The following is a 9,891-nucleotide window of genomic DNA, read 5'->3' on the forward strand; positions in this document are numbered from 1 at the left end:
CTGATGCCGACCACGTGGAAATTGGAAGACATCACTAGTAAGTGCCATGCAATTTGCATCTTACAGTAGAAGCTGATAATAATAATAATAATGATAATAATAATAATACTTGTTGTTGTTGCTGCTGCTGTTGTTGCTGTCAATTTCTTTTCATCAACATTATCCTCCTATCGCTTACACTTTTTCAGGAGAGAATAAAAGTTTTATTTCTTTATGCACATCAACAATCAAATTCAGATTACAGAAGCTTCAGTTTTTATGTATTTTACGGTGTATATGTTCATCTCTGTCCTCGTGGGTTCGAGTCTCGTGCTCAGCCAATCTGGGTTTTCCCGAGTTCTTCTTCTACCTGTGCTACTGGCCGCCATGTAAAGCTTATCGTGTGTTGAAAAATGGCGTTAAGCCAACAACGGTTTAAATGAGACACGTTAGAACCACACGCAACCGTCCACCCATACAAAAGCGCACGCACATGCAAGCACTAATGCGCACACGGGCAGCATGACGTAGCTATTCTATATAAATCACAGAGATGAAAAGCAATGAAAAATGACACATGAGTAAGAGGCGCTGTAATATTCTAGTTGTTCAGCTATATATTAAACACAACTACCCTAGTAGTTTCTTTCGCATTTTAAATTAATGTGTATTTTCTTTTCAAAAGAAAGTTTATGAATACAAGAAATCATCGTCGCTTAACTTTAGATAAGTATAAAATCTGTTAGATGAATATTGATAACTATTGAGAAGTATAAAATCCGTTAGATGAATATTCATCGACAGCTTTCAGATCTTTCGTCAAGCAAATTCATTCTCATTATCCTTTTCATTTCCTATTATGGATTAATATATCATCTGATTATTATCCTTTTCAGAATGAAAAGAACGAATGTAGCAACGACTGACTGCTAGCCTCTCGGGAATATGAAATCATTGCCACTTTGTTCTCTTTCCTTCTCATTTTAGCCTATGGTAAACATACTACGGGGATATCCATTTTTTTGGATAATTTATGTATACGTGTCTTGATTAAAAATCGAGAGAAAAGCTCTGTGAAAATAGAAATAAACTGCGGCATCTGTTTTTAAAATGCATTCTTCATAAAATTTTTAAGTTCTTCATAAAATGTTCAAATAAGCTTCTGTTTTGCGTTTTTTTTTTATTCCTTTAAATTCATTGTTACTCTCAAATTCTCAAAATGTGAAAGAAGTTATATGCATTAAAAATATTTGCGACTATTTTGCACAATCGATAGGCGCCATGATGTATTGATTTGCTGATATATTGGTGTATGAACTGAATTGTACTGTTAACATGCCAGGGGTCGAAAAGCACCTCGTGACCGAGAACATCGAACTATGTCGAACCCCTGCGTGAGGCTGGCTTGAGGTCAACATCCCCTATTTCCAAAGACACCAAGACAACATGCCTTGTCTATGGAAGGTTCTTAAACGCCGTAGTACCATGAATAATTTTCCTCTAATGCAACTAACAACCACGTACCTACGAGACATTAATTGCGCACTTGGATAGATCTTGCTGCACATTTATTTAATTATTAGCTCGTATTTCATACATGCAACGTGTTACGAAACATGACCCACGCGCCCAATACTCTGAATTATTCCTGTCTCAAGTTAATGCACACCTGTACGTGAGAATATTTCGGAGAATTCCTTATATTAGGAAATTTGGGATAGCCATTTTACGAAACTAACCTTTGTTATGATGAAGTCCTGTGAATATGGTTAAATAAGAATGGATCCTGTTCCTAAAGCGTGGCTATTTCCTCGGTTTTGAGAAATATCTTCCCACCACCGATGCCCCGCAATGAAGCAAATAATTACTAAACTCAAACATAGCTATCAAAAGAGGCCTACGTACAAATAACACGTACCCTACTGTACGTTTTCATTTAAAAATAACCCTGGATGTTTGCTAAAGAAATGATGACAAAAATGAATCAAAATAAAAGCATCTTAAAATAGATTATGTCTGGTATCTTTTGATTGTTAAAATTCCCGAAAATGTGAAAATTGACAAAATTGTTTTATTGATCAAAATACTGCTATTATGAGAATTCACTGCACCATGACTTTGTTGTAATTCATGCTGACTTTTCAGTAGGATATTCATTCTTGCTAAAGAACAAAGTAGTATATATATATATATATATATATATATATATATATATATATATATATATATATATATATATATAAAATGTCTAGCTAAACTGTCGCTTAGTCCCTTCATGGAACCTTTGAGGTTGAGCAAGAGGTATTGCAATCAACAGTTTTGAAGATATTTACTTTTATAACGTCGGTTTTGGCTCGGTAAGCGCACACAAAGCCTTGAAACTCAGGCACAAATTATTTATGACCCACCGGCTGTCAGGGTCTAGTAATATCTTTCCCTTGTTAAGGTAGTGAGTTCAAGTTACGATAGCTTAATTAACCAATTTCGGTGGTCATCCTGTCCAAAGTTGCTGCTCATCCCAGGCCATTCCACATTCCATAACTTCGCACGTGTAAATGATACCAAATGTCATTTAACTAAGTTTCATTAGTGGAAGTATCCTAAAATAAAATAAAATATTTTGGCCTGTCTAGGAACAACAACAAAACTATGTATTTCCTGAACCTATAATATCTCACCGGATACAATGATAGTGATGAATCTCTCAAAATCAAAACTTAAAGGAAAAAAAAAATTAATATAAATAAGTTTGAGTTTCTGTCCCGTCCAAGAAGGCATACAACAGAGGTAAGCTTAAAAAAATCAAGACTTCCGCTGCAGACTAAGACCAAAGGCCCGTTGTTTTTTTTGTGTGCAGCGAAAATGTATCAGGTGAAAGATATTAGCCTCGACACATCCGGTTTCCGAGAGAAAAGTTGTTGGCGATAACAAAAATGCTCATTTGCAAATCTAGATGCCTTCTTGACTTAAGCTGAAGACGACACTTCCAAGCACATAATCCATGCTAGTGTTCTTTCAGTGTGGCATCGCGAATGGTATTCGAGTCTGTATCTCAATGGATTTCCACCTCAATACATCGACTTATAGCCAAATACAGTTTCGCGCACAAGTGAATTTAACACCCTTTGTTATCATCCACCATACAGAGCAACAGTACACCACTCATTTGATACACACTAGAACAGAGTTTTCTGAGTACATGTAATCCGCCCTGTACGCCTTGGAGTTACAGCAGAGTCCATTTCTTGATGCAGGGCTGAGACACAATGGGAGATGTCGCGTGCTACATGTAAACAGACATCTCCGACTAAAAGGACAAATCGTATCATAAATACACATGAAGTAAAAAATTAAGATAGTTTAATGAGAACTAAATGATGCAGACGATGTTTTGTTACATGTGACACACTCGACACCCTCCCCCCGCCAGTAATATTTTATGCAGTTAGAGACTGTAAAGAAACTACGATTGTTTCCGTGAATGATAATGTGCCACTTTAAACGTGTCTTTGAAGCAAACTTAAAACTTATAGAATCAGCAATCGACTCACATAAAATTCTAAAGGTATGTCTATTTTAACAGCAAAGATTTTTTGTTGTGGGGGGGGGTAGAAAGAACAAACGCGGAGGAACATAAACAAGTTTTGTTTAAAGTGGGAATTGCATTCACGTAATAAGAAACACAAGTTCCTTGGATCAACTGTATACACACACAGACATATATATATATATATATATATATATATATATATATATATATATATATATATATATTAAACTCACATCCGCTCTAAACAACAATTTCTTATTTTTTTTTTTTTTTTTTGTATATATGAAAATTAAATGCAGAGAAATCAGTTTTTTGGAATAGATTATTCTCTACAATTACACGCAGTCTTAAAATGTGCATGCGTAATCGTTGACAGATGTACAATTAAGATACCATTTAACATGGATATGGATTTTCAATATACAATGGCAAGGATTTGGATAAACTATACAAATGCGTACAAAATGCACACACACTACGATTCCTGTTTATGAATTGGATGCATAAGTAGTAATATGAGACACTTGACGTCCAAATGGGACTCAATTGTTAAACAGAGTAAAGCTTTTCTGGACGTTAACGTAAAATTCACATTGGAATGACACTTTATATTCAAATGGAAATTGAACATGGGCATGACAGTCCGGGATACAGGGACGGAATGAATTGAACGCAATCACTAAACAATTGCTACGTATATTACTGAGAATAAGCGTAAAAATAAATAGAAAATAAGTAAGAAGAAAAGAAACATTCACCCTCAGTTTGAAGAAGCTTTACTGTGAGTTGTCGTTTTTGCATTCGGCTGAAACCAGTGTTATATTGAAATATTAAAGAACGAGCACAGTTGTTCTGTAAGACTGCTTTGCCCATAGGCTAGGCTAGCAAAAACGTGTTCCAAAACTTAATTTGTTACAGCCTCCACCAGGAACTTTAAATCTTGGTTGTACTCAAGGTCTGGAGTAAGCATTTTTTTTAAGCCTATCTCTGGCCATAATTGAAAAGCAAATGAGCCATATTTAGGTCATAAGTTGATACAAATAATTGTAACTAATGAGCACTCATATTCTGACTGACATTATATTCCAACGTTAGGTCAATTGTTACGAAGATCGTTTTTGCCTTAGATTTTGAAGACACGCAGTGCAAAATATTACTGCCGATACCAATGGTAAGATTTTTGACATATACAAACCCAAATTAAAATTTCTGACATACACAAACCCAAATTAAGATTTCTGATATACACAAACCCAAATTAAGATTTCTGACATACACAAACTCAAATTAAGATTTCTGACATACACAAACCCAAATTAAGATTTCTGACAGACACAAACCCAAATTAAGATTTCTGACAGACACAAACCCAAATTAACATTTCTGACATACACAAACCCAAATTAACATTTCTGACATACACAAACCCAAATTAAAATTTCTGACATACACAAACCCAAATTAAGATTTCTGACATACAAAAACTTAATTAAGATTTCTGTCTTACACAGACCTAAAATAAGCTCTTGCTTTCATCTGATCAGTGAAATGTACAATATGAAAAACCCCACAACTGTACTTTTGGCGTGCAATGTTGTGAAAAGCGGCAAAATTGAAGTACGATAACCTTCTGTTTAATGTAATCATTGGGATTAGATGGGTGGATAGGTAGGGAGAGAGAGAGAGAGAGAGAGAGAGAGAGAGACTCAGCATGCTACAGATTATTATTATTATTATTATTTCATAATGTGCATGGAAGAGGGAATTTAAAATGGAGTCGTTCGGGTGTCTTTATGTCTGTGTGTGTGTGTGTGTGCGTGTGTGTGTGTGTGTGTGTGAGAGAGAGAGAGAGAGAGAGAGCGATTCGAGAAAGGAAGACCAAAAAGTAGGCAACTATTTTTACATTATTTTGAAGCATTATAGGACTATGAGAAATTAACATTAAGGTGGTTGTCCACGTCTCTGTGTGTATCAAAGAGAGATTGATAACGAGAAAGATAGAAAAGTACGCCACCATTTTTGCATTTTTTGCCATATTGTAGGACAAGGAGAAATTAACATTATGTTATCTTCTAATGAGTTTATAGTGACAAGGGTAAACTATTTGTTGAACGTTTATCGGGTTTATCTTTAATAAATCATATATATGAAGCTCAAGAGGGGTGAGAGTTTTGTAAATTTTAGCAATCATAAATTTTAAAATTTTCTCAGTGGCAGTTAGTTGTATTATTTTGCATTAGGATAGCAAATTATTTTATTAGTCAGTTTCTGAAAACAAGTGTTATATGGAACTGTTATATGGAACATTGTTGAATGATTGCTGTAATTCCATAGGTCTGCATTGCTTATAATCTAGGCTGACAAAGACTTGTGTAAAAAAGTATAGTATCATAATCCCTATCATGGACTCTAAATGGGATTCTACACAAGGCCTGGAGTAAACACTTTTGATGCTTATCTCTTGATTTTGAAGTTGAATAGCAAATGAGCAATATTAAGATCAGGTAAATTATATTAAAACATGTACTTTGCCTTAGACTCTGAAGACAAGCGCTGCAAAATTAAAATATTACTGTCCATATACAAGCTAAGGTTTCTGACATACATAAACCCAAATTAAAATATAACTTTAACATGATAAATGAAATGTACACTATGAAACATTTTGAGGGGTAAAAGGATTTGAAAAACGGCAAAACTATCGTATCGTAGCCTTCCATTGATTGGGAGTAGGCACGGAGAGAGATAGTATACATGTATATGTGTCTGTCAATGAGTGTGTAGCTTAGGGTGTGTGTTTAGGTTATGGTTAGGGAGAGAGAAATATTTCATAAAATGCGTGTTTGTCTTATTCATGTGTAGTTGTGATTATCGTATTAGTGTTTGTAAAGAAACTCGAATTAAAACATTGACGTTTACTTGTTTGGTATATTTTCCCACGAATGACAATGAAATTTGAACAGCAAATCACAAAAGTAACATCTATTGGAAATCCGAACTTTCCAAAACATCACGCGATTGAAATGCATAACATTAAAATCCATTTTTTGCTAAGCTTCGGTGTAAAATTATCATCAAAAAACATCTCATTAAAAGAATCCGATCAGTTTTGCATAAGACCGCCATATTTTGTATTCATCACGAATCTGAAATATGTCCACATGTTTTGGTTTTATTTTTTTAACAGACCTGTTGTTACATTACGTATGCCGTGGAGTAAACAATACATATGACTTTCTCTGACGATAGGGAGATCATCTGCGTTTGATTCAGTTGTAGTGATAGACACCCGTTAAATTTCCTGCATGCTTCTGTCGCAGGCATTGATCCTCTTGAATCCCACAGCAAGGACAAGACAGTAAGAGAAGTCGAATACCTTCACACCTCCTCAAGACGCCCAGAATTTTAAAGAGGAACGGCAGTCAGATTGTTGGACATTTTTTATTTATTAATATAATGCTGCACGGAAATTCTTGCGAATTTTCCAGGTTAGAGCGCGATATTCTTGTTATGCCAGCGACGATGATGACGATGCAAGAATCCCAATGGGTAGTATTTCATTCCGTGTCGTATTTTATCACTTCAGCACCTATCTAATTTGAAACCAAAAGACAAACCGAAGATTACATAAATCGTAATAACAGTTACTTGTACATGAATATCAAAGTCCTCTAAACAGACAGCGCAGATCCAAGCTCCGATGTAAGAATAGACAAATGAATTTGTACACGAACAACAAACTAGTCAGCAGCAGCATGGATCCTTACCAAGCTTACCTGAAAAAATTCTTGACGTACGGAAAAGAAGTCAAGAACACATGGATGTCTCAGTGATGTGTAAACCTAACATTTCTGATGTCTTAAACTTCACACTGCTAACGGTGGATGACATTGATCACAATATTAGATTTATCAACCGCGAAAATAAAATCAAACAAGGACGCGATTTAGAAGTAATGCATTTGTACGTTTGATTGCAAGATAGGCATCTGTTTAGTAGTGTGGGTGCACGTTTGAGAGTAAATCAAAATAGCACTGTGTTACATTTGATAGCTAATGCTGACAACTACGAACAAAACCTAAAACAACAGATTTTACTTGCTATGTGTGGAAATGTTACCTAATGTGATAACCGACCTCGTTCAAATTAAGACCTGAATGACAGCCAAGTATTTTCTACTACGAATAGAAGTCAAAACCGTCATCGTTGCCTCTAGACTCCAATCCAAAATCGAAAATCACTTTTTTTCAACTATTAAAACGTTTCGGATGTGTTGAACAATTTCAAGATTATTTCTCTGCCGCATCTTCTACGCCTCAAAATCTCTTAATCGTATTTTAAATTTCATCTCTTATAATAGAATATAATATGGAAACATATGGTTTTCTTTCCAATTAAACGATATGATAAAAGTTGCATGATACCACTTTTGGCGATCCCTGAATCAACTATACTAACCTAACGTATTTGCTTTGGAATTGATTTAAAAATTTAACTATTAATGTCTCTATTTATAACACTTCCTTATTTGTTTACAATCTCTAAGCCTACAACATAGCCAGAAATTAAGAATCTGTCAAATGCCTTAATTTCATTGTATGACACCATCTATTCGCAGATTTGTTCCGACAGTTTGCAAAATGAACTGAAAGTTGACTTAATGTCTTCAGGTTTATTTAAAAATTTCTTTTTTTTTTTTTTGTTATCTAAGCTAGGTTTTGAGTGCTAGTTTAATAACTTTTCAATTTATAGATTTCAGAAAGACAACATAAATTAATGACGAAACGAAAACAAACATTGAACAGATTGCTTGATAAATTAGATGCAAGCTGGTTGATTTGTTGTTATTGCACTTGTGCATTTAGTCATGTTTTTTTTTAAAATAATAAATACAGAGTAGCTGCTTGCCATGCAGTAAAATCTCACGTGGAACTATTGACAGACAGTACCGTTCCAAATCTCCCCATTGCTCAAGTTAACGATCTTGACTGACTCATCATATCTGGTATGCTTTACAAAACATTGCCAAGAAGAAATTGTATCATTTTCTGCATGTAAATTTGTCCCGTGGAAACGTTGCCGTTTATATCCGGTTCGATTTGGTTCTGTTGACTTTTGAAGACGCTTTATAATACATTATTGGATATATCATGCCCTTGAGTTGGAAGTAAAGTGCCATTCCTAAGTACATGCTGAGGCAGCCGACCTAAGATGGTCTGGACGATTGTCGGATCCTTTTGGCTTTGGATCAGACGTAGGAAACGGTGAAGATGGAATGATGTTCTATGTCTATATCATCTTCTCTTACACTTTCGGGTTTGGAAAGTTTATCAATCTCTGATTGAAATCAAGAAAGATTGTAAACAAATGTTCCACTTTGTGTCCGATTAGATTGTTTTCTTCAATTACTGTTGCAATTCTATTTCTTGTCATGCTAATTAATTCGAAGTTTTCGTCATTGTGGAATCTTTATTGTATGCGTTTATTCCTGTATTCATCTTTGAACTATTCAATTTATATGTACCAGATTTTAGATTTATTGTCTGCAGTACTCATAATGACACGGTTTACAGTTTATAAGTTGTTTTGTTAATCCTTTGTTATTATTTACCAAATGAATTTCAAAATAGTTTTGCATACTTATACGTAAAATTATATGTCGTCTTGTACGACGACAATCGTTCTGTTTCAGCTGCACACAAATCTAATAAATTGGGTGGCCGTGTGGTCAAAACTGCTTATACCCTGGTGTCGACATCAATCAGGAAAGACGGGTTTTGTTTTCCCATTCTGCCAATGTAATCAACCAGAGTGTGCATAAAGAATACAAAAAGCCAAGAATGCAGTGACTGATGTAACCTATATGCTTAATGTGATGGATATATTGAAAGAGAATTTTTTTTATAAAAAACGAGAAAAAAACCCCAAAAAACAATTACTTGCAGACAAAAGAATCTATTAAAACTAGTAAAATTGGATTCTTTAAAATTTCAGACTGATCAGCAAACTGATTTTGTAACTTTGAAAGTAGAATTGTTTTATCCAAACTGACGCCACGCATAATAAAAAGTGCTTAAGCGCTTATTGACATTGTATATCACATATCTTGAATAAGCATTTGTTTGAGTATTTCGGTTCACCGATAGATTAACGGATTTCCGCTTTTATAAATGCATGAAAAATGTGTTAAACTAAATGTCAATGTCCTATTGATTCTTTATTGAGAGTGGTAAAAGGATTATTATGATTTATGTTGTCCAATGATTCAACATGAAAGTGTACCACGATTACTAAAAAAAGCTGTTGCAGGGGAGACTACTCTGACCAAAACGGTAAGCGTACGTAAGAGTATGTTGACTTTC

At 34.6% G+C, this 9,891-nt stretch overlaps 1 long non-coding RNA gene across 1 annotated transcript; it reads left to right on the forward strand.

The window, feature by feature from the left end:
- On the forward strand, positions 1-1,137 carry LOC149783053 (uncharacterized). Its single transcript, XR_016414639.1, has 2 exons — positions 1-37; positions 876-1,137. It is a non-coding gene; the product is annotated as an uncharacterized LOC149783053 (long non-coding RNA).
- Positions 1,138-9,891: the final 8,754 nt, after the last annotated feature.

Source organism: Sinohyriopsis cumingii, chromosome 15 (genome assembly GCF_028554795.1).
Source record: "Sinohyriopsis cumingii isolate HCF-2022 chromosome 15, ASM2855479v2, whole genome shotgun sequence".
NCBI lineage: Eukaryota > Metazoa > Mollusca > Bivalvia > Unionida > Unionidae > Sinohyriopsis > Sinohyriopsis cumingii.